The 26,473-nt window shown below is 38.5% G+C and overlaps 1 protein-coding gene across 1 annotated transcript in view; it reads left to right on the forward strand.

The window, feature by feature from the left end:
* Positions 1-26,473, forward strand: part of VGLL3 (vestigial like family member 3) — a 135,122-nt gene that overhangs the window by 50,656 nt on the left and 57,993 nt on the right. The window lies entirely within an intron of this gene.

The following is a 26,473-nucleotide window of genomic DNA, read 5'->3' on the forward strand; positions in this document are numbered from 1 at the left end:
TGCATATTGTTTAAGACTTTATGAAGAAACATGTTTACTTTTTTGATGACAACATGTATAAGTTGTTTAAATGTATATTTAAACTGCTAACATGGAGATCATGCAAGCAACAGAAGGTATGAATATGTCACTGGGCATTATTAATATTAGTGCTCGCGCTACAGTTAAGGATTAGAATTTCACCAGAAGCTCATCCGGTGTTAACTGCTGCATGCAAACACAGTTCTCTGTGTTCGAAAAATTGCTTTCTGCCTGTAAATGTAGCTGTGAGGAACTGGGAGAACAGGGAGGTCCCCCTGCTGTTGGGAGACAGGTGACTGCAGACAAGGATGTTATTGTGGAGCAGTGCATTTCTGTGCTCCTGTGAAAAAAATGCCTCCCTGCAAAAGGCTTTAATGTGAAAGGCAACGATGGATAACATTAATTATGAAGAGAAGAGATTTAAACCAAACAAATAAATTGAAATCCTGAGATGGATTGTTCAGAATTTACCTATGTCAATTTTTTTTTCGTGTAGATGGCTATAATTGTAACCACTAGGCATGGCCTGTGCAACAGCTTGACTGCTTCCATTTACAGGCAATTATTAACAACACTGTTTAATTACAAGCTAATTTCCTCTAAAGCAGCTTATGCTTGAAGCTTCTGTGATTTAAATGTGAAATGACCCCATTATTCCTTTATTTAATTGATATTAGCTGAAACTAATTAACATACAAAACTCAAATCAGCTTTAATTAGAGAGCCATTACTGGTATATCTCTAATTAGTATTAGAGGTGGAAACATTTGCAGTGATGCTGAATTGTTAACATTAAGAGTAGCTGTATGAGCCACGTTGAAAGTAAATGGCTTTGGAGAGAATATATCTAGAGAGCTTTTGTCTAAATTTACTTTAAGTGACAAACTTAAACTGTAAGCCTACTCTTTAAGACAATACACAAATTGTCATATTTATAAACTACTTTGAAGACACCTGTATGTGTACTTTGCTTTCATGGTGCGCTATTACAGTAGGCTGCTTTTCTATCTTAACAGAGAAGCTAAAATTGAGCTAATCTTCCCCAGTTACACAAACAAAGTCTCATTCACAGCAGGGTAAATTTCTCCAGCTGTTTATGGACCGGGTATGAACAGCTGATCTCTTCTAAAGAACTCAAGCTGGGAAATAAGGGGGGGGGAGGGGGAATGCTGTTGAGCAGGAGGTGAAATGGGTAATGGTGTAACCTACTGTGAAACTGGTCATTCAGAAAGCTGTGCATTTTACCCATGCCGCCTTTTCTGATACTGTTTGGTTTGCTTTTTTTTTTTTTTTAACATGATCACTTTGCTGCTGTAGAATGCATCAATGCTATTATAACCACCTTGATATGCTTTGATTAAGACAAGTAACTACTTTAAAAAAAAAAAGGCACCTGGGTGAGAAGGAGCCTGCAACAGGACAGGGAATGGAAACTGTGTAGCTTTTGAACTGAGGAAAGAGCCCATGATGTGGGAGAGCTTCTCTATGCTACAAGTGTAATGTCAGGAAGGGATGTGCCTATCTGTAATGAGCCTGTCCACAGCTGTCCCACAAGAACCTCCCAGCCCTACTGGTAGGGGAAGGCTACCAGTAAAAAACTTCTTTTGTGCTGGATAGGTGTAAACCATTTTCTCTAACAGTGCTGTATCCATTTAAAAAAAAAAAAAAAATCAGATTTGCTTGCTCTGATGCTGTTTTTTGTGTGTGCGCGCACGCATCACTTTATGTACATAACAGATAGAAAACATGATTAAACCAATTGCATGTAAGTCTCTGGTCCGTATTCAGGAAATGCAGTAGGATGATAGTCTACGTGTGTATGAAGGCATGTAAAAGCACTTTTTATGTATTTGTTTCTTCTTGCCTGTTTGTATTTTTCTCATCTTGGAGTGTAACCTCTTAGACAAAGGTTAGATCTGAAGCTTTAAAAAAAAAAAAAGCTGGGTTGTATATCATGCAAAGGTGTATTATGGTATATGGTAACATTAGTTAGAAAACAAACACAGCTATACTGTTGTGAATGGCTCCTTGGTATGGCAGGCTGATGCGTACCAGGCATCTCTGGTGACAGCTGGGCAGTAACAAGCAATATGTTGTCAAGCTCCATCTCGGTGGTAATATGGCTCTACCCAGATCTCCTCCTGGTCTTATATAAGTTTGCCTCTTGGCTGTTGTAGGTTTTCCTTTCTTAGTTTACCAACCTTAGTTTACTCTGTAACTTGTTAATTGCGCTACAGCCAAAAAGCTAATTTATCTTTACTGCAGGAATTTTTTTTTAGCCAAATCCAAATGCATGGAAATGAGAGAAAATCCCTCAACGTTTGTGCATCTGAATGAAGCCTTCAACTGGTATCACTGACTTTCTAGCGGATCATGTTCTAGATCTCCTCTTGTATGTTAAGCTTTTTCAGCTGCATGCTGTTTTAAAGAACATTGATAGTGCTCAGATTTATTTCTTTATTTATTTTTTAAATTTTGGGAGATGTCACTGAATCCAAGGAAGAAGAAATTTATCAACAGTGGATAGAGCTTGGATCAGTGCCTTGAAAACCTCTTCTTGGAATGCTGTGGGAATTAGTCAGGTCTGTTTGTGCAAACGTACATACAGCTACTGACTTAAAGCCTTTGCACTGATCCTGAACTTCTGGAAATCGGAATGCCTTCATTTATCATCAGGAATTCACACTAAGATTTCTTCTGCATGTATGTAAAAGCTGAGGGGTATAACTGAATAACCAGAATGGAAATGTTGGCTGAGAAACAGGTCTTTAATTTTGTTTACATACCATGAAAGTAGCCTAAAGAAAGTTGCTGTAACTAAAGGGGTCTAGGTTTCTCATAGGGGGTAGGGGGGAAGACAGAAATAAGTCTATGTCCCATTGCTGAGTGGTCATTAGCTTTTACAAGTTACTTCCTTTTTCCAAGGTCTAATTGGTGGCCTGTTGGGAGCCCTGAATGTTGAGCTGTCAAAACAACCTCTCTTTTTATTTTTTTGTCACATTCCAATATAATTAGACAGATGATTACAGTAACAAACACAGTACCAGCTGTTTGAAGCTTAATAATATTTAAGTGTTACCATCCCTTTATTTTTAAGGTACCGAAACATATGGGAATCATAACCCATTTCTCTCTCCCTCTCTCTCTCCTTACTCTGCTAAGCTACATGTTTGTATTCACTTGCCAAACCTGTGTTTGAAGAAAGGAGGAAAAGAAATAATAATTCTAAAATAACCTGTAATAACTCCAGCTCATCTGTCCCATTCATGAAAGTCCAGTTCTCCTTCTTTCCCCAGTTCTTCACTGACATTACTTCCCTGGGCACAGAAAAGTGACAACAATGTGTAAATAGATTGGTGCCACTTTTCCAGCCTGAAGCTCGGTTAATGGCAATAAAAAGACTAATAACAGTAATAAAGATTTTTTTGGACTGCTCTTTTACTCAAAAAACTCCTTGAGGCAGCAGATGTGTCCTTTCTAGTTGGGGCTACATCACTGCTCGGGCGGCTACTGGAACTAATTTCTCTCCCAGGATTCAGATTTTCTGCAGAAAAAATTGTCTGTTTTCAGATAGACACTTACTTTCTCACTTCTCCTGTATAGTTTTAAAAGGAAAGCTTATATAGAAGACCAAAAGCACAAGAAAGGAAAGTAAGTAGTAAAGTAGTTTAAGGATATCAAAAAAATATAGCCAAACTCACCCTGTGCAATATTACTCAGAAAGCTGCTGAGTTATTCCAGGGATTAAACTGACCACAGAGCTTGCATTCCTGGTTGTTCAGAGCTAGCTTTCTGCCAAAGTACTTTAAGACTTTGTCATCTTTTGCTTTCATGTAACCAGGGTTCGGGTCCCGTAGCTTTATCCCCTCCACTCAGAGCTCTGTTCAGCAAAATCCCTGGGCTTTGCTTTCAGTGTTTATAACGGGTGGGAGGAATGTGCAGAAGGAGGCTTGAAGGAAGAGGGAAGCCAAGGACAATAGTGGATTCTCTAATGCAGTATAACTGGGTTTCTCCACCTTGCCTGGCACTGGTGTACAATGTTCAACAAGTGGCATACTTAGCTCTGGTCAGGTAGAAGTCATACTGTTTCACAAGGCAGCGAAATATCTCCATGTTTGGGACTGAATACCCTGGGTGCTTAGTGGGAGCTTTGTCAGATGGGTTTGGCTGGGACCCTGGGGAAGCTGCCTCTGTCCCAGTGGCATTGTGGTGTAGGGCTGCATGCAGTGCAGCGCAGCTCTGTGCTGGAAACAGGCAGCAGGTGTGGTGGTTCCTTATCAGCCAGGTGTCCTGTGGGGTCTCCAAAATGGCTTTTGCTTCAGCTGGAGATTAAAATCTTCTTGAATGAACTCTGTGTTTTGGTTTCTTTTAAAACATTGTGAGGTTGGGACCAGTCTCCTTTTAAATATGGAATGAAAATCAGCATAATTGCTGCTACCCTAGCCATTTGCAGAAAGTACCACATACTTGCTCTCAGAGGTGCCTGAATTCATGCTATATAATGGGGGTGATTTCCTGTAAAATCTGATTTAAGGATGATAGTGTAAATAAAAGGTTTATGAACTTTAGTAACAAAGGAAAGCTAAGGAGATATTAAGATAGCAGACAAATACATCCCAGTCAATTTCTTTTTTGGGGAAAAAAAAAAGTATCATGTTTTTATCAAGAGCATTTTCAACAGAACATTATGAGTGGATACTTGGCTGCATAAAAGATGAAGTGCTTTTCCTTTTTTCTTCCTTTTTATTTCTTTTCCTTTCCTCACCCTCTTACTACTTTCAGTTTTGAAAATGAATCCTTTCCAACAGGCTGATCCTTTTTTGATGTTGAGTCAGTGGACAACTGAGCTATTTCACACTTGGAGAGCCAAATTTCGTCTCCTATTGCACGTGTTCAAGCCTAAATTTGGGCCTCAGATGTTTCAGCAGAGACAAGATTACTGCAGGCACAGGGTGTAGAAATTTACACTCAAGCTTGTGTAGGTATGCTAGCAAGATAATACTTTCCAGGATGGGAAATCACTTCACCTTCAATGAACAATGTTGAAGAAATAAATCTGCTTTAAAGAACAACAAGAAAAAACCTTCTGTTCTCTCTGCCTTTTTTTTTTTTTTTTTTTTAATTCCTGAAGGATGCTAAAGGGAACTTTAAGGTAATATTATTTTGTCTGCATGGCCTACAAAGTCTCTGGCAAAAATCAGGGAACCTTATGGAGTTCTGTGCTTAATGTTGGTGACACTTCTTTGTTCTGGCCTGACCCTCTCTTATCCTCAGAAGAGGGTGACACAGTGATCTTAGTGCTGTTTTGGGATGAAAATTTCCTACTCTTACTCCACTGTGACAGGTATGGGGGAGGAAAGAGGATTAACTATAGTCAGAGTATTAACTTCCCCAAGACGGTGGACATGAGAACTCTGCGAGACTGATAATTGAAAATGTATATTATACCTATATGTGCCATTGGAAGTTAGCTGTGAACTAAATGCCTTTAATCTGCAGTTTGCCTCACAGCAGTCTCTTTAATGCTGATACTACAGTAAGACCATACAGACAAAGCTGTTTTTTTTGTTGTTGTTGTTTATTTTTGTTTGTTTAGCAGGTTTTCATGCACAGCCCTAAGCAGGGGGAAAAGATTTTCCTGAGTTGCTGGGAAGGATGTTGAGTGGCCCATTCTCTGCACAAACTGACTCCCTCAAGACAGTGTTCAGAGATCGATGAATAGCTTCACGTTAGTGTAAAATTTTATCTGAATACTGGTGCCTAGGCAGCTCAATGTTTCTCTTATTTATTTTTACTTCAGCTTCCTTACTCAGAATAAGATGGTGTCCTACTGGGATGATTAAAACCAGTTGGCTGACTCTGAAGTCAGCACACTACATAGTATAGCACAAGATGAGATGCTCTGAAGAAGGTTTTATTGTATTATCTGTTCTGCTATTGCAGTAATTAAAACCCAACAAACCAGACCAAAAAAAAAAAAAAAATCTTCCTTTCCACAACTGTTTGTCTTGAGAAATCCAGAAAAAAATTTGAATATTGAAACACTCAAGCTATTTTTACATCTGGCTTAGAGCTGATCTGTGTCCATTTTGGTTTAGGTTCTTTTAATTGTGCTAAAATATACCCACTGTGCATGGAGTTTTGTTGTTGTTAAGGATTAAACATATAAAGGAGAAACTGTATATTGCTGAGAGGCTGTTTCTGTACTCCCCCCGCCTCCCCTCCCCCCCCCCCCCCAAGTGGATTAAAAGGATGATGGTGCCAGAGAAGCACAAGATTTATTGTTCAAGATTTTATCCACTTTTTTAAAAAACAAAAACAAAAAAACTCTTATTTTGAGAATACGAAAATAGACTGTACAAGTTCATGAAGGACAGTATTTGGAATGTGTAATATCAGCTTATTAAAAATAAGCAGACTGTATTCTCCCTAGTGCTGCCTTCTAGAGTTGCAATCTGGCACCTTTTAGTGTGAAGTGGAGTGAAAACTATAACCAGCTATTCAACACCATGAATGCAAGGAGGTGAGTTGCCAAGACAGAAGCATAAGGCTGTATGATTTGTGCAACTGTTTTGATTAAGATGCCCAGTGGCTCCTTGTGAGTAAGTTTACAAAACAAGGGCCCATATGTATGGCAATGATAAAGTGGCTTATTGAGTGTCATGCCTGATACTCATGGGGAATAAATGTCTTCTAGCTTGGTGTATGATACAGAGGTTGCTCATACTTTATGAAAATACTTGTCTACACGTAGATGGCACTGATTATGTGAAAATGGCCTTGTCTGGAAGCTGATCTAGCCAGGGCACTGGAGGACTTCATGCCTTAGTTCTGCTAGTGCCAAGTGGAAATTACAATGGGGCTTTGGTCTGTGTTGAGCTCTCTACTGTTTAGCTATTTACATGTATGCTTGAAACTACCTGGTTAAGTTTGGTACCAATGTAACCTGAAGGTGCACCTGTTTATTGGTGGGCAACAGTTAGCTTGAGAGCAAAACCTGAACTTTCAATTTTGCCTGGAATGTGCTCTGGACAAAATTTGGAGATGTTTTCTCATCTCCATTTCTCTGAATGCTGTTGAAACGCTGTTATGTTCTTGATGACAAAAATCTAGCATGAGGCTAGTATCAGTCTTCTGAATAGACAGTAATGTAGCTCTTCCATTTCAAAGGTATTTGGAATTTTCTGTGGATTAGCTTTGGTCCCACAACTGTCTATTTAAAAGATTGGTATGGTTTCTTCTCTGTACTTCTTAGCATGAGATGGTCTCATAACATAATATATTTTAACCACGAGAGGAAAGGAAAAGACCACTTCTCCTAAGCCACAAGCATTTTGTACAGAGATATGTTTTGATTCAGCTCCCTTCATCCATCCCAGACTATAATTTGCTTTGCTGCAGGCTCCATAAGACTCTGCACAACATGTGTATGTTTTTGGCTGGTTATTTCAAAACAATCTTTAAAGCTTATGGAAGGCGATTCTGAATTTTAGTGGGGGGGGGAGAGAGACTTGGAAATAATCATAGTATACATATAGTTAAGGTTTCTGCTCAGAATATCAGTTGGCTAATTTCAGCAATAAAGACCCACAGAGGCTTGGAGAACAGGTATAGAGCATGGTTATTTCATTCTTTCACATCCTTTTTGGCTTATGAATTCTTCCATGAGATATCAGTAAAACAAATAAATAAATTCTGGATTGCTTTTAATGGCATCTAAAGGCATTTTAATGTGTGGACGATAGGAGTAAGGCAGTGAAGCCCCTGAAGCCCAAGGCTGCTGAGGGTGAATGCCCAACATTGCTGACCCAGTTCCTTAGGCTGCTGCATGGACTGAGAGCCTGCAGTGACCCTCTTGATGAGCAAGGCTGCTTTGGCAATCCTGGCTCCCCACCTGTCTTTCGTTCCTGTTACAAATAGGCAGTGCTGACACTTCTGCACATGAATATAGTCATCCACCTTGCCTAGCCATTGTGTATGTCTAATGGTTATTATCCATTTCCAAAATTCTTCCCTTGGTTTGAAAACAAATTTCACACTAGTTGTGTGATGCAAGAGGAACAGCATGTGTGCTTGCCTCTGCATGTAGAGAACAGAGTGACAAGTGTCTCTCCTGCTTGTACCCAGCACATCTATCTCTGACTGTACAGAAGCAGGGTGGGAAAAGTGATTTACGCTCTAGTTTCACAGGTATAAAGAGTTAAATGTGTTAACAATCTTTATTAAAATGTGTTCAGTGTTAAAAAAGGGTAACACTTGTAAGAGTGGGTAACTTCATTATTTATAACAGCCTTAAGTCTCCTTATGCAACTAAAAAGAGTGACATGCTCTTAGTGTTAGAATGGGGCTGGAAGTGGAAGACAACTAGGAATCAAGCTTTGATCAGAAGTCAAATTTACTTATTAATTTTAGGGGGGTTTGTTGGATTTTTTTTAAAGTGTCTTTTTGTTATGCATTCAAACACTTCCTTAAGGGAATGTGTGTGAGATGCCCATTGCAAAGGGTGCAGTGCACGTTTAGGAGGCAGAGGCAGCATCAGCAGTTCAACTCTATGTGAAATATTTTGGATGCTTGCCATTTTTTTTTCTCATGTATTTAATAGCTTTCTTAATGTCCTGGCTTTCTGGATTAGCAGAGAGACCTAGCAAATGGAAGCCAAAGAGCTCTGTGTGCATGCTCATGGGTGATAGGCACAAATTAGAAGGGCTGTGGGAAAGGACCCCCCTCATGTACAGCTGTTGTGCCATGTGTATGTGTTGGGGAGGGGGAAGGCAGGTGGTTTTCTGATCAATACTGTTATACTGGTCTGAGCAACCTTGTGGATGCAGTTATGGATTATGCCCCCTTCACATAATATGAATTTATGCCTCTATCCCCACAGGAGAATCAGGCTGCAGTGAATTATACTTGCACAGCTACAGTATGGTTCAAATTATGCGAGTAGAGAAGACTTATTTCCAGTTCTTAATGAAACAATAGGGACAGATCCAAAGACTGTCAAAATTAATGGCAGGATTCCTGTGGGCTGCTTTCCATTTATTCAAGAGCCACCTAAGAGGCCACTTTACCCTCTAGAAAAAAAAAAAAAAGTGTATATATATGTGTGTGTGTATATATATATATATATAAAAAAAATATAAGTGTATATATATAAAATATTCTATGACTCTTGGGCTTATTTTCCCTCCCAGGGTAGTGGAGAGGACCCCTATTATTACTTTTGGGAGGTGGCTCAGGCTCTGGTATTGGATGCGAGTTCTTTGAGAATGTAATTAGGAAATACATCACTTCAGCATTTTTATTGTAAACATACATCACTGTAACACACCATTGTTATGAAATATCTGATATTCTGGAAATATAGAGAAATCTCATTTATTTTCAGAAGGAAGGCAACTTTTCTTCAAGATCACAAAAATATCTGTTGCTGCTGAAAGCATGCTTTGTGTTAACTTCTAGAGTCTGTGGGTCTAAGCCCACGTATGTGTTGGCATGAGCATTCCTTACTGTTAGATGTATGTTGTATGAAGATGGCAGCAACTTTGTGACTGATTAACAAATACTGGCAGAATTTCTGGCTTTCCTTGAGAAGAAAAGTAATTCTTCTCTCTGACAGTCCTGCAGTTTTTCAAAGACATCTGTGGAGCCTGCCTAAATGTAGTGTTTGGTGTTGCTTGTGTGCACCTTTGGGAACATCATTCTTTTGTTTTGTGCCAGTGGAAACATATATGACACTGCTGCTAGTGCAGCATATTCCATATGTTTTTCCTCCACACTATTTTCCGTTTTGAACCATTCCAGTACAAATGAAAGCATTGTTCCAGTCAGAAATCAATGTAGTTTTCCAAAGCTATAGAGGCTTGATTGTGCGAATCTCTATACATTTTTGGATTTAAAAGTTGTCTGATCCAAGACACTGAGTGTTTGAACCTGTGTGTTTATAGCAGATTTACTTGACTTGGTGTTTTCTTCAGTTATGTGCCACTTTTGATTTCCTGTTCTCTGCCTGTGTTTTTGCTAGGTACAGGTGTAGCTATTGTTTTGGGTTCAGTGGACATGGTTCTGCCTCATCCCTGCACTGCTGATGGGTGACCTTTCCCTGGAAAGTGGCCATTTGTCAATGTAAATGTATGTAGTGGAGTTGAGTGAGGCTTTTCTTGCTGATTTTTTAATCACATTTTTAACTGAAATATGCTATAATATGCATTTGCCCTAAATATATTTTAATGGTTTCTTTAACTCTACCTTTTACAAATTTGTTTCTATTTAAAAAAAAAAAAAAAAGTGGAACTCAGGTAAAACTGTGCCTTGTTTCTTCCAGCCAAATGTTTGACACCAGAGGAAGTATTTTCTGAATTTATCTTCATGAGAAATCAGTGTTCTTTCATTCTAAATCGACAGAAATGTCCAATGTCAAAATGGAATTAACACACATGTCAACTTCTAGACACTTTTCTCTGAAAGTCATTTGTCTGTTGCCATGGTGATATAACTTTAACTGAGGTAACGGTCTAGATGAGATTATGCAGAGCCCAGCATTTGAGGTAAATACTACTCTCCACATACAGGTGTTGCTATGACAATAGTAGGCTCCCACAGCTTTGAAAAGATCACTCAAATGATGCACTCCTGTCCGACCTGGAGCACAGGTGAACTTTAAGGATGGCCACAGTTCTGGAAAGGTGATGTTTCAGGCCATTCTGCAACAACTGCTGCACTACTTTCTTATCTCCTGTACCTTGTTTGTCAAGGCTGTGCTGCAGAGCTGCAGTGTCAATGCAGTGCAATTTCCAGCTACAAAAATGTGGTGTTCTGTGGTAAAGCTACAACTGGGTCACAGCTTTCTGCTGAGCAATAACCCATTACAGTGCTTAAAACTGGGTCTCTTCTATCCCAGGCTGTACCTCAGATCACTGTGGTCCTGGCTCTTGTGTGATGCCTGAGAACCAGCCTTTCTGGCATGTGAAATCATCCCCAATGCCCAGGTCTGCCTCTGTTACTGGCTCTGGGGTTTATCTTGCACCATTCTATTTGAGAAGTAAGATGAAGCCCAAAAATGAGGGAAGATGACATTATCTCTATTTTAAACTGACTCCAGGCACAACCCTCTAGGAAAGGGAAGACATCGTGGTAGTGTTCTCTAGCCAGGATGTAACTACATCCTTTCTCATGCACCTTAAACTTGAAGTATCAGTTATCACTAACTGTGTAAACAGTTTGCAGGCCCTCATGCTGCCCTGTGAATGAGAAACAAGTTATGCAGTCCATCTCCCTTTCCTGCACTCATTGCTTTGCAAACATAGGAAAGTAACAGGGTATAGAACTGAGCACTAAGTGTCCAAAACACATCTTCCTCTGAGAGGTCACTTACTAAGAAGTACCACGGTGAGTTTTTATTTTTTGGAACAGAAGGAGTTCATGTACACCCCACCAGGAAGCCTCTGCACCTCGTGCTCCTCTGTGTTTTCTTCACAAATAGACTGTTCTGCTGTCCCACTGATTCCAGAAAGCAATAGGGAAAAATGCTTAAGAAACTGCCCTGTCTGAAGTGACAGCTCAGATATGAGCTGTGCTATGTACAAATGTACAGGCACCTCAAAACGCTATTTAGGTATAGCAAGAAAGGCTTGTTTATACATCAGTCTTCTGCCTACGTGCCTTTTCATCAGCCTAAGCTTTTACAGGAAGTGGTGCATAAATCATTGCTTCCTATCCATTATGAATATAATTTTTCATATTGAATTTTTCAAATTCACAGATTTCTTAAAATGTAGGCTTGGCACTAATCATTTGTAGTAGTTGTTCATTCCTTAGTGATCATATTTGCTAAAGAAGTCTATTGAGAATGGGACATTCATCTTTCAAATTTAATAAGTGCACGCTCTTGGGATCACATGAAAACTCTTCTGTAAGCATCCAGAGTATGTGAGTAACATGTATTTTCTTCCTGAGACCCGTGCTTTAAGGTGGGAGGAAAAACCTGTGTCAAGGCTAGGCATTATGTTCTTATTTCGCACACTTTATGAAGTACACATACACCTTTACTGAATACAGCATTTATCACTTTGTCTGGCAAGTCTGGCATTCCTTAACAGTTCCTTTGTGCTTGTAAATCACTCATGAAGTAAGTATGCATCAGGCTAAACATGACAGTTCTAAGTAGCTGTTCATTCCTTCACTTGTTATGGTCTTTAACTTCTTCAGAACAACACTACAGTGTTTAACAATAACTATAAGCCAATCTGCCAGCCAAGCACCTGAAGTTGCTAAAAATTCTGTTCTGTGCAGTGTCTTGTCTTTAGCATGGCAGCATGACTGCTGTCTGCCACTAGAAAGGAGCCATAAGACTTCTATTAGTTGAGATAATTCTGTGTAAAATTTTTGTTGCCATTTATTTACAGAGTAAAATTGAGACAGTCATTTACCTGACTGCTTGTTTCTAAAGAGTATAGCACATGTCTGTACAGAACAGAGAAAATTTGAGTGCCTAAGCTTGTTGTCCTTCTGGGTTCAGCTGTTACTGAATTGCATGGGTTTGGGCCTGAACCTGAGAAAGGTGAAGCACCTATATTCAAGAGAGATGAGTTCCAAATAGAGCTGTTGATAGTAAATGAGAACACGATATAAGAATTATATGTATAGATAGACCTGAGCCTAACCTTAAAGACTGTTACAGAGGGGGCAGACTTAAACTGCTGGAAACCTGGAGAAAGAAAAAATTGTTAGAATTTCAAGTTTTTCAGTTTTGTAGGTTGCTTATTTCCAATTCAGATTAATTCCAGATCCACAATCTTGCAAGGAAACAACAAAAACTGTTGTAATTGGAGTCAGACAATCAGCAGTGAGGAGCTGATGGAATCTCTGAACTACCATGATCTGTTACAGGCAACACAGCATGAGTCAATAAGGAATGCAGGTCTCGAACTCGTTGTCTCCTTGAGGATCACCCTTAACCTCTCCTTGTGCACACCCTTAACCATTGGAGACAGCTCTGTAGAAACTGCCTCCCAAAAATGACACTTTCTTTTGCCTGGAAACATAACTCTTCTTGCATGGGTTTAATTCTGGCCAACAGTTTCTGTGCTGTGTGATGAGCTCAACCTGGCACCCATGGGTAATGGTGATTAAACTGTGACCCAAGTTACAGAAGAATTCCAGTAATAGCCTTGAATCACTATTCAACCTCTTCTACATTTTCCACAGTAAGAGCTAAAAGGTTAGCAAACCAAGAATCGGCTGAGGTTTCATTCCATGGCTCTTTGTGAAGCTGATTCAGAGTACGGTGGGGATACAAATGACAATTTCCTCCTCCTGACAAGAGAGTAATATCGTCCATGATACTCAGCTTTTATATCTCAATGGCCTAGGTGTAGTTTGTCATAGAGACAGCAGAACAGCCTTAAACTGTCATTTTAAGTCTTTTGGTGGCCATCATTATCATCACCCTTGGCAGTTTGTTCCAGTGATTAACTACTCTTCTGGTTGCCCAGATTCTAGTCTAAATTTGGATGGCATCCCTGCTGCTGCAGAGATGAAGCCAGTCCTAGGAGCAAGTCTCTGCGACCTTCACTCATGTTGACTCATATTTTATAATACCTAGGAATGACTCGGGAAAAGTCATTAGAAACAAGTCTGGCTGTATATTCACAATAATCTACATAAGAGATTTGGTTTCTGGCATTCTCTATGTCATGGAAGAGTGAAGGAAGTACTAGCTGTCATTAAAATAAACTTGTTTATCAATTGCTGCAGTTTAAAATAAGTCTCTGGATGTTGAAAATAGGTCCCTGCTTACTTGGACTTTGACTGGGATTGCAGAGGACCAGCAGCTTTCCCTGTGCTGTTTTGTTGGGAATTACACCCACAGAGGAGGAAGCAAAAAGCAAGAGGTAATTCTGCCTTTACTAGGTTAGCTCCTTGATGGTGATTTTCATACTGATATTATTCCATGACATTGCTTCCCTTATTCGTGGTCATAACACCAACATCCAGTAAAATAGTTGTATTTTTTTATGATAATGACTCCCCTGCAATTTATGAGACTTACAGGCTGAACCTCTGGTACAACTCACTAATTCTGCTTAATAAAAAACTTGCTTTACTAGCAGCCAAACAGCAGTAGGTTCATCAAAGAATAACTTTTTTTCTTCTCAGATTTACTGTAACCACATAGGCAGAAAGATGGTTTCAGGGTCTCACAGTGCTGTCTTGAACAAATTCTGGATCTTTCCCTACTTCATAGGAAAAGAGTATGGTGTTTGGTCCACCACCATGGACCAAAAACTGCTTTAACTAGATCTAAAGTTTGATACATTTGCTGGCAAACAAGGCATCTGTGTGAATGAACTGTGGAATTTGTGTATTGATTCCACTGGCTAAGTGGAAAAGAGTTTTGCAATGCCTCTTCATTTTTGAATGATTTAAGATAACTAAGATAAGTACTCTCCAGGTAATGTTTGTTAATATTGGAAAGAGTTTCTGAAAGACTTCAGGGTAAAATATAAATTTATATTTTCTTTAACAGGTGTTTTCCTCAGCTGTAGGGAAAACATACTGAGTAAAAATTAAAAAGGTAACTAAATTTTATGGTTAGTAAAACTCATTATACAATTCAGAAAAATAAAGGGTTTATCTGGAAACTCTTCATATAAGACTTAATGTCATTTGTGTCATGTGAAATTTGTTTTCTGAGGAAGAAAAAAACTTTATGGAATTATAAAGAATTTACTCTCACTTTAATATTTTGTTAACATAATACTAAGATTTACAGGAGACTAAAAGTTAAAGATGGCTTCTGTTTATAAAATACCCGTAGGTATACATCAAAAAAAGTGGAGAAACTAGTGTTTGGAGTTTAGTCAGTAACTGCATATTTAAGATTAATATGGTATGTGTGTATATAGAAAAAATAAATATGGAGAATGAAAATATTAGCACATCATATGGAAAGGCATTTTTGAATCACACTGACCTATTAACAATGGATTTTGTTACTTCAGAATTAGTTTTGATTACATCATTGCTGAGAGTTACAGAAGCCAGAAGTTGTGGAAACTTTTATGAAAAACAGATATATGAGTAGTTCTGTAATGTCACCAAATCACATGTCAAGGAAGTTAGACTCAGAACAATAACATAGTATATAGTGCCATTGTATGCCAGGATCCTCTTGAAAAAAATCTAATTCACCATAATTTGATCTATTATTTCTTGACATACAATGGGAATTCTGTATGTGTTATTCATCTAAGTTTTATATGAACTATTCTTAAATTATCTTACTCTCAACAATATTAACTTTTAGAAAGTTTTAAGATAAATTTCAATATTCATGTATCTGTCTAATCTACTCTGATCAGAACTATTAAAATAGCACATATGTTTACTCAACTGAGGCACTTCAAGAAATTTGCATTTTGCATTCTTGTAGTGTTCAAGAGGCCCTTTCTTTTTTCTTTAACTAGTTGGCTCACATCATGCAATGATTTTGTTTTTGAACATCTTCAGAAATCACAGGAGATTCCCAGAGTACAAGAGTTTCTTATTAACATCTCTTATCTTCTTGCCAGATCTGGACATCAGCAGTGAAACTTCCCAATAATCTAATGCAACAAATAGGAGCTGTGGATTGGAATGACTCTCAGAGTAGAAAAAAATATTGTTCCTTTTTTTCCCCCCCCCACATATAGTGTAAGTGAACTGATCTTACAGATTCCTGCAATTATTTTCTCATTCATAATTTCCAAGGGATTATTCAGTTCTCTTTTATACTTATTACCTCTTCAATCACCTGCTTAAAAATACAGTAGGCTCAGTAACACATTTAGTTACAATTATTCATACCAGAAGACAAATTGGAAAACAAGAATTTGTAGTGGGTTCTTTTCTGCTTATGAGGATTTGGGACTGGTAGATATGGATGCTTGTGAGACTCAGAATAAGCCATTTCATGTTACCAGATGTGTTAAAATAACAATCTCAAAAATGTTTATTTAAGAATCAAAGTTAGCTCATTATTTTGGGTTTTCTTTCGTAAGTAGGACTTTAAGCAAGCAAGTCTGCTTATTTTGACTGAAGTATCCAACTTTCCTCTCTGTGAGAGAATGGAGCGTAATAATGCTGCAGCAATGCTAAGCAAGGTCACCAAAATGCTTTCAGAGGGACTTTGCTATGTAGAATATTTTGGAATATGGGTTGAGCCAATATTTACTTTAAACTTTAAAAGTGCCTTTCCTCAACCAGATACTTACACAGATAATTATAAATATAGTAAAAATATAGATAATGACAAAGCCTTTCAGACTAAGCCAGATTCCAAAATGTAAGTAACTAGCAAGAATATGAATTTCTTCCAGCAGTTGTGTGACTTGCCCAGTTTCCATGCAATTTTCCCCTTACCAAAAGTAACATTAGGTAACAATGTTCGGCAGGGTTTCTTGAAAGTTAACATGTTCTATGTGAGCCTGGGAAGGACATGAGTGGTGGGTTACTTTGAATGGAAATAGCGCTGCCACCAGTTCCTGCTCTGCTACTAATAACATGAGCAGTTCTGCTGGTTTGAACTGTAGCAGTAACTGAAAGGTAGTTTCACAGATTACTAAGGTTTAGACCACACAGGTCATGGAAAGCAGAACCAACCAATGTTCAGAGTATGTTTTTGTACCCTGGAGTAGCTGCCTATTTCATCCCAGCCTTCCTGTGTTTAGGGTAGAAAAGAGTTACTCAGCTGTAATGCAAAGCATCTATCCTAGGAGGTTACTTCTCACTATTGTATTGGAGAGAGCATGTGCTCAGGTAACAAAGCTAGGTGCAATGGCAGTCTTCAGAATGAAGCATCAACTCTGGTGTAAATTACTTGATGCAAATCATATGAAACATATCCTTCACCACTGACATTTTCCCCCAGTCTCCATGAAGACTGGGAGATACTTTTAACAACAAATCTTATAGAGAGGGAAGAACATGAATGAAAATGCACAACTTTAATCCAAGATATTTTTGCTTAATAAGAGATATTCCCTGTTCTTGGGATGAAGTCAAGATCATGTTGATGATAAACCAATTCTGGCAATGTCTGTTTTCCATAATTTTGAAGTTATAGTGAAGGACTAACTTTATTTCATGAAAGAAAAATAGTAAAATTATGTTTGGTTCCACTGAAGCCAATGGCACTGCCCCTGATGGAGTGAGTAAACTCCACTGACATCAGAACAACCATGTTTTGCCCAAACTGTGACCAAGGGGATCCCATGCAATGAACCAGAGGATGAACATATATGTCACTGTAGTATGTCTTAGATTGCAAGTGAATAATAAAAACTGTTTAAGATGGATAAGCTGTGGGTGAACTGTGAAAGCTCTCAGATGTAGAAACACTGAAATCATAGAAAGTCTATCACTGATTTCCTCAGTCAGTTGACTTGGTACACTTTGTTGCTATTCAGCAGTAATGCATAGCAAAAAATGTCCTTTATGATTGTGGGCTGAATGAAATGAAGTTGTGCATTATAGGTGGTCTCTTCAGTTTGGATTTCTTCCTTCTTAGTAAGTGTTCAGCTGTCCTCCACTTTCTCAACCAGACAAGCTGTTAAGATTTCTCTTTATCACTGCACTTGGAGTAGGCATCATTTTGGACAAGGATGAGTGTACAATGTAAGTCATTTTCGTTAAAGATGGTGGTTTACTGATGCTTGTCCCTGGGGTAAGAATACAGGAATTAGTTATGCAGAAAATTGGTTAACAGGCTGAATTCAGGTGAAAAGGTAAAGCTAAAATGAGACTTTCCTTTATAAACCAGGGTACAACTAAAACATGAGACAAAATGTCATCAGTTTTTGCAAAAGTTCTTCCAAATGACAAATCAGTCAGTTTGAGCTGTGAAGTCTAGAGGAAAGCCAAGGCTTTGCAAAATTATCATTTACCTCTTCAAATTTGTCACACCATCACCATCTATAGCAATGTGGCATGTTCATGCCTGCAGAAAGCTGTTGAGGGCAGGTTGTCTGTTTCGTAGTTTTTCAATATTAACTCAGTGTTAAGCACCTTCACAGAATTTATTTTTCTTTATTCATTCTGTGCATGAAAGTGGGACTTTTTATTGAGGTGGAAGGAAGAGATCAAAACAGAAGAATGGGAAGGGCTTCCTTAACTACATTGGGAAGATGAATTGGTAAATAGGGAGAAAAAAAATATCCCCTAAGAAAAGGGATAGAAAGGCTTTCTTTTTCAAACAGTGAGGTCATTCTTGTGTTGTGAGCCTATGCCTACTTGAAGACATGCACCTTCTTTTTCCATAAGGTCTAGGAGAAATTAAAACTAACTCTAATCTAATTCTCGCTATTCTTCAGCCGTGATCTATGAAATCAAAAATTTTCAATCAGCTCAAAGCATGAGTTCAGCATTCAGGAGAAGGCACCTGCCAAAATTGAACCCTTAAAAAAGAAAAAGGGGGAGAGAAGGGGAGGTGATTTATTCCAGCTCAATAAAGAATTTGACTGTATATAACAGCTGGACAACCTATTATTTTTTACATGTGGACAGCCTCGGAAATGTCCAGGAGTAATGATGCAGCTTAGGCAAGCAATGAGTATGAGAAATTCTACCCAGAACAGTAAAGTAAGAGGGGAAGCTACAAGTCTTTTTAAATGAGGTTTAGCATGAAAATACTGTCACAAATAGCTACCACATGGCAGCAGTGATAAACTAATGCTAGGGGACAGCAGTTATGAACATCACAATAACCTCTGACAGGTGCCAAATGAAATTTCTAAATCAACATCTACCTTCAGAGTCTGTGTATTCCCAGAAGAAATATTCCCTCTGTCTCCTGCTCCATCTTCTACCTGCCAACAGCTGTGAAGGCTGGCAAGCTGCCTAGAAGGTTCTGCAAATTTTAAATTAAAGGGCAGTGTTAATTTGGGAAGCCTTCTTCCTACCTCTTGCAGGTTGAGAGCATGCCATAATTTTGACTCATCCATGCTCTTCCTGGGAAGAGATCCTCTTTCAAAACTTTCCAAACATATATGTACTGAGATATACCTGATTTTCCAGGGTTGATTTTTTTTGTTGTTGTTTTTTTTTGTTTTGTTTTGTTTCCTGGGTTAACTTTTCAGGGCGGTCTCTGATCAGATGCTGACACCATGGCACTCACAAATGTATCAAACTTTGATCTTTATGTTGTTATTTTTCAGACATGAGAGTCCATTAACAGTATTGGTACAAAATAGTTTTACAAAGGCAGGGATAACCATACTCTCATTTTGAAGAATGTCTGGAGACAGAAGATGCAGCCAGGGTAGGAATGACAGTCTTCAGTGAGCAAGAAGTCCTCTGGGCATAATTTAGACAGCCTTGACACTATTCTAACCTATAGTATAGGGAGATAAAATGTCTTCCAGCTGCCTGCTGGATCTGGAAGCAAGAAACATCAGCAGTCTTTCCCTGTGAGGCCCTGCAGAAACTATGTGCAGTAGCAGAGAGAGCTGCTTAATTTTAAAGGAACAAAGCCTAGGCATTTTTTAGAAAGGTTTCAGAAATTAATTGCTTAGGTTTTGAGGTTCAGAAGAGAGCAAGGCATGGAAACCCTTTGAAAAAAGGAAAAGGGATAGCATGGGCCTTAGTTTAGTTTTCCAAAATTTCATCATCTGCCAGGGAGGTCTATGCAGGATTGCAGACCCAAGGGAACAACAAACCCAGTTGGCTTAAACTGGCTTTCCTGCCAGCTCTCTAAGACAAGTGGGAAGTCCAAGGTTTGTAATCTCCTTTTAAGTATTCTCTGGACTTAAGTTGCATAGAGTTTGTTTGCTTGTTCCCTTCCCCCCCACACCTCCCAGCCATTTAACAGGAAAACCGAGGATAAAATGTTAAGTCTCTCCTCTCTTATTAAAATACCCCGAAACAAGTACAGAACAGAGAAGAGAGAAATAACCCCAGTGACCACTAGCCAAAACTCACAAGTAGTATGTGCATATCTGAAATAGTTGGTGCGCTCGCATAGGAAATCGCTGGATATTTTACACCTCTTGCAGCGGTTTAGTAACTGGCTGTGGAAGCTCATTCCCCACTTGAGAAAGTCATGAATTATACAGTTTTTACATCTGTTGAGCATGTTGTGCTTCTCAATCATCCAACTATACCGAGCCCTAAGTTTTCAGCCTTCACAATGAGATCACTGTTTTCAAGCACGTTCTGGTGGCATTTTGTCAAGCCATGTGTGTTTTCAGGATGGGGGCAGGGAGGGAGGAACAAAACTATGCTGCCATTTCACAGGATTACAATCTACTTTTCAGCCTACATAAAACTGCAACTGACCCATCAACAAAAAATATTCTTTGTTTACTATTTCTTCTACCCCTTGAAATAGTCTGACTGTTTGGAAGAAGAGGATGAAAAGGAGGATTTTTTTTTTTTTTTTGCTTTAGATTTCAATTCCTGGTTATCTAAAAACAAACAACAACAACCAACCACCCAGCACCCAAAACCAAAAGACTATAATAATGACAAACAATAAAACAAATAAGACAAACCCACAAAACTCCACTCATCCTTAATACTCTCAAGATATATGTCACTGTGTGAAAACTCATTTTTGCTCCAGTTTCATGGTGTTTAGAGTAAATCTCAGCTATTAAACAAGGGTTGATCATGAAAACACTATCGTAGAGAAGGGAGACAGTATTTCGATTTTATTCAGACACTGGCTTAAGGAAACTACTTATGCTAATCAAGTTTTAAATCAAAGCACTCAAGGTTTATAATAGCAGGAGGTAGATTCCAAAGGACTAAGCACACAACCTGGGAAGAGATGAAGTGGAAAGAACTTTGTAGAAATTATCCATTAGCATTTTACTGCAGAAAAAACAAATGGGAGTTATATATTTATCTTAAGTCACTCAGGACCCAGTGAGATCCCTCCAGCCTGAACAGTTCCCAAACAGATGCTAATCTCCTTCACAGAATGAGTTTGATCATTGCCCTATTAAGGTGTTTTTTTCTTTCATCATTCAAAAAGTAGTCTGCTATAGTAACTCTTCCACTGGCCAAAATTCAGATGTAAAGAATGCATACACGTGATGAATGTTGACTACTAAAATGCATATAGACAAATTAAGGTTTTATACATCTCTTGTACTTGCTTTTTGGTTTTGAACTCACCTTGTATAGCTTACATTATTTGAAGAAGAGGAATGGGCATTCCCATATAAACTCATAACAAGCATGGCACTGTGAAAAGGCACTGAAAATCACAGCTTCCTGGAAGATATGCCAGACTAGCAGCTGGATCAAAAATCTTTGTTCTTTCTGAGAAACTCAGCATGTGAAGAAAATTCCTCTAAGGACAAAGCTCTTCTAAAGCACTTAGGCTATCAATACTTAATTCAGGTAGTCTAAGTGGTTGTAAATCACAAGTGTTCCCTGTCTGGTGGGCAGGCATGGCCAGCTGGGCTCGGCTGGGCTGTGGGTATGTGAAGAGAGAAAAGTGATACCTCACTCTCCTGCCTGTTGGGACAGACGTGGCACCTGGCTGTAGCATCTGCTTTCTCTGCTGCCCAGGGGAATAGACACAGAAGAGAAGGAAGTAGGCCAAACCAGAGCTGAGGACAACTCTAGCTTGATGAACTATGATGCTATAGTGATATGATACTCTGAGATGAGCAGTGTGAGCAATGGCAGTGTGCTGGCTGCTTCTGGCTGGTCTCTGAGCCTTCTCTGGAGTACCCAGTTTTCTTTATTAAGCCTAGGATTAGCCACACTGTCTATGGACTGGGGAAACTGAACCACTGGCTTTTAGTTCATGTCTATAATATGCGTTACTTAACACCCCCCCCCCGCCCCCCCCCCCCCCCCAGGCTTCAGTAGTCTATTCCAGCTAAGCTCAGCAATACCTCAGTGAAATTTTGAGAGGATAAATCACAAGTTGTCTTTACAACATGGATGTGATTTGATTACAACATGGTGGTAATCAACAGTGCACAGGGGCCACTGTGTTTTATTACCAACTGCTAGGGGCTTGGGACTGTGTAGCTCCAACACAGCCACCACGTGGGGTTTGTTCTCACAGGGTACTATGATATCCATAGGGTGGGTGCTTATAATCATGCTATTGATCTATGGGGTTTCAAACTATCTCTGCCTACATGGCAACAGAGCCCATGTATCTCCTTCAAATGTTCTGGAGAGTCATGAATTGTTACCACCCAATAGTATAATTGTCTAAGTAAGAGCTAGGCTCAGGTGTAGGAAAAACCCCTCTTTAGGGACAATATTGTGGTAAAAGTTAATAAAAATACTTGCTTACTTGTGGGTAGGTGAAAGTTGCATGTTTATATTTAAGTTAAGTAAAGAATCCTATGCCACATAGGAAACAAGGCTGAGGTCTCTCCTGGTTCCAGCTGTTACAGCAACTGTCATCAGCGTGGTTCATATTTTCTCTCTTCCCTTTCTATTCTCCCCACCAAAAAATAAATAAATATATATATATATATATAAAAAAAAGTAATAACTTCTTGGACCTTGACAACAGTGACTTGTAGGTAAGTTTTGTCTATGTAAGCTCACTATTTCATTCTGATGAAACCTTTACACCTGTGGGTGTCTCTGCTTTTTCCAATTAGATCATAACACTTGGTGTTTACATTATGCTTATGGACGTTACCCTATCTTTAGTATGATTTCTTTATCCCATTGCAAAACATCCCACATAACCAGTTTTGTCAGGATACAGAAATTCTATTAAAAATAAGGAAAAAAAGTCTGTGATTACTCTTCTACTTGGCACATAACTGAATATAATCTGATGTGTAAAAATAAAAGCTGGCTGAGAAAGAAATCTGAAAGAGAATGAAGAACCTCAAAGTTGTTTGCTGTGTATAGCTAAGCTGCATTTTGATTTTATAGTATTTAAGCTGAGCTCTGTCATTATAAGAGTTAAGAAAAAGGTTGAAGACTTGAGAGGGGGGAGCCTACAGGCTAATATTAGCAGCACTGTTTTGTTTCAGGACACTGTCACAAAGAGGATGAGAAGCTGAAACATCTTTGGTATTACCACTTGCATGTTAAATGGGATTCCCCCCTTGAAGATATTTTTGCGTTGTCAGAGGAAGGAAACGGCAGCTGTGAAGTTGCGCTCTTCTCATGCAGACCGCAGAGCCCACCCCACCCCCCTGGAAATTCATGCCAGATGCAGGAAAGAATGAGCAAGGGTTTCAAAGTGGACACTCAGCATATGGAAAGGAATCATTTAGCAACTAGAAAGTCTTGGATAATTTCAACAAGTCTCAGCACTAAAGCAGCACTTCAAGAAAATCTGCTCTGGGGCTCTCAGTAGTGTAAAATAAAGATCTGTATGTCTTTTCATCTTCATGGAAACCAAGTTTAAAACTGGCCTGCTGAAAGCTCTTTTTTAATATGTTGTCTGCATGCTTGTTGTGAAGTAATAGTAGTAAATGCTAGGTTTTGAAGAACAGTAAACTTGAGGTAACAAGGTGCCTATGAGAAAGCAAAGGTTTTGACCAGCTAAAATGAGACAGCCAGGCCCTTTCTAGCTCTCTGCCTCCAGAAGTTACGTAGACTCCTCGGCCCAAAGCCATAGCTATTGTAACTGGAGTTGATTAGAAAATGGTAAGCATTTTCCATAAAACAGACAAACTCAAGAAATGTTTTGTTTAAAAATATTAACAGAAACGTTCAACTAAAACAGCTGAACACCCAGAAGTCCAATTTTATTTTCCAATTTTTTTGAAATGTTTTGATAAAATCTTGGCTTTCAGAAACACAGATGAAATATTTTTGGGATCACTTAGCCATAGACAAAAGAATAACTTGAACAAAACACAAAGTCTCCAAAAGTATCCATTTCAGGAGAGGCCTTTCTGAAAAATGTTCTGATTGAAAAAATGTGACCTTCGAAGTTTATTGGGCTAAGTAAAGAAGTTAATACAGGACATCTTGGCTCTGCCATGAGCACTCCTAACAAATTGCTTTGTTCTGTCCCCCACTTGGGAGTGTAACCACCCAGTGAATGTAGCTTTTGGTGTGCTGCAGAGCCAGAAGTAGATATGCTTTAAGCTCAAGAGAAAGAACTGAGTCAGGTGTGTAAGGAGCAGAAGAAAGAACAAGGTTAGATCTGCCAAGAAAGAAGATTCTTCTTCAGTTCAGAAGTAAATTACAGGTAGAAGGGAGAGAGAGAAAACAAGGTCACGTGTTTAAAGGAAAACGTGTGCTTGCTGGTCTCTGCGCTTCAGTAATAGACTTGTGTTCTTTGGTCCTTCACCACAGCCATCTTTTTAGTGCCCTAATTTCTTGACTCACTAACTGATAAACAATTTTAATGACATGGTACTAGGGATATTTTCTGAAGAGCTTTTCACATTTTCTGTCTTCCAGTGTTGTATTAAATTGCAGTTATTTAGGCACAGCTGCTGCCTTCTCCAAGCATGCTTATGGTGTCAAGGTAGGCTGTATGTTCAAATCTGAAGGTCGGGTCACGGAGCTCTTGCCATCGGTAATGCAGTTGTTTTTCTCTTGTACAATGTGCAGCTTATTCTTCTTCATGAACAATAGATTGAAGATATATCCTTATTTCAATTTACGTCAGCACTGGATATAAGTGGAAATATTACATCTCATTGTAAATGGGGACATTTATTCTTATATTTTGTGTCTGCGTATCATGGATATGCTTAATATCTGTGCTGCACACAATATAGAAAATTATATTAGGAATACCTACCTTCTTGGTTTTCCCAGCTGGAAGCAATAAATCTTTTTCTATAAACCATACCCAGGCATTCCTGGGCACTCAGAATCAGGAGGGTGCTGCATCTCTCTGTTCACACAATGGGCCTGGTAGAAAAGTTCAGTTTTGCCTTCTTAATTCAGCAAGAAAAAGGACTGCCTTCTTGCAAACCATCCATGCTAAACTGCATATTAGAAACTTTTGCTCAAACAGTTCATAACAGATTCCAAATACACTCCTCAGCAAACGCTCACTTTGGTGCTGTAGCCTGCTGAGGATTATACTTCCAAGTCATTTAAACATAAGCTTAAATAAAGATATTCTTTATATAAAGATATTATTTTAGTCTGATATCGAGACTTCCAGGACGTTATCATAATGATAGGAAATTATATGCAGTCTGGGAAAACCATGATTATCATCCTTGATTAGAAAACATATTTAAATGCATTAATGGACACAACATTCAAACTAGTCTGCTAAGTCATATTCATCTGTCAGTTGTTATAGATTCTCTCTAATTTGGGTTGTATTTGGTACAAAACTTTTCAGCACCTTCTGGGAGGTGGGTCATTCCTTCTTTTCATTTGGAAAGGTTTAATTCTATGATAGTCTGGGGAAAAGCAAGTAGCACTGGTAATTTACTGTTATGCAAGCAGTGTATTTCTCAAAGGCTGAACTTTAAGGACATCACATGCATGATTCTGTTTCTGGCAGTATCGTCTTTGAGTTCAGACTGTTCCTTTCAAGTTTTATTTCGTCCACGTCTTTTGAAATTCCCACTTTGTTATCTTAGAGTCATAAATGTGATGCAATAGTGAATTAAGGGATACAAAGTAATTATTATTATTATTACTTTTTAAATGAAGGATTTTCAGCCAGCAATATCTTGACATTGGAAGTAGACCTAAAAAATCTCTTTCAGATAATGGAAATAGTGAAGTAACATAACAATGCAGTTTTTTCTTGTCTTGAAATTATATTTTATTAGGTCTTGTCTACTTCATCTTCAGATTTGGAGGACAATGTAGTAATGATATTAAAGATAGGTGACGTCTAGGAATAAAGAGTGCATTTTGACCAATGAAATCTAAATATAGATGATTCCATTTAAAAAGCAAACAAACAAAAAAGAAACAAGGAATCCTACTGTTTCTCTTTTTTTTAGTTCTTTTAGATTCTCTTGACTTTTTTTTTTTTTTTTTTTTTTTTTTTTTCCTTAGTGGTTTTCAGCTCAAAAACTTAATACCTTTTGCAGAAAGAAAACCCAAAAGTATTACAATAGCAAAAACACCATGTCCTTTATAATGGAACACCTATTCAGGATATCAGAGGGTTAGATGAGCTTTTCATAAGAGTACAACAGTAAAAGGCAAACCGTGCTTATCATTTATAGTAACACCTCCTAGATAAATTACAAATATGGGTAGTGCTGATATTGTATTGCATTTCAGTCACTTCTACCAAATATATAGGAAAAGATGTTAAGCATGCTCATGATCTGGATTAGATCAGGAAGGTCGTCTAAAGACATATTTAGATCTGAGAAGAGCTACAATTTAGTAAATTCACTTTAATCTGACCTGTGATACAGTAACAGCTTTAGAAAGAATGTCATTTGACGGACTTCTTAATGCTGCTGCTCAGAAAATGAAGTTCTTTGGGGTTTCTTTTTCTTGCTGAGAGGAGTGTCCACCATCTTTTTATCAGATGGCT

Source organism: Anas platyrhynchos, chromosome 1 (genome assembly GCF_047663525.1).
Source record: "Anas platyrhynchos isolate ZD024472 breed Pekin duck chromosome 1, IASCAAS_PekinDuck_T2T, whole genome shotgun sequence".
NCBI classification, from domain to species: domain Eukaryota; kingdom Metazoa; phylum Chordata; class Aves; order Anseriformes; family Anatidae; genus Anas; species Anas platyrhynchos.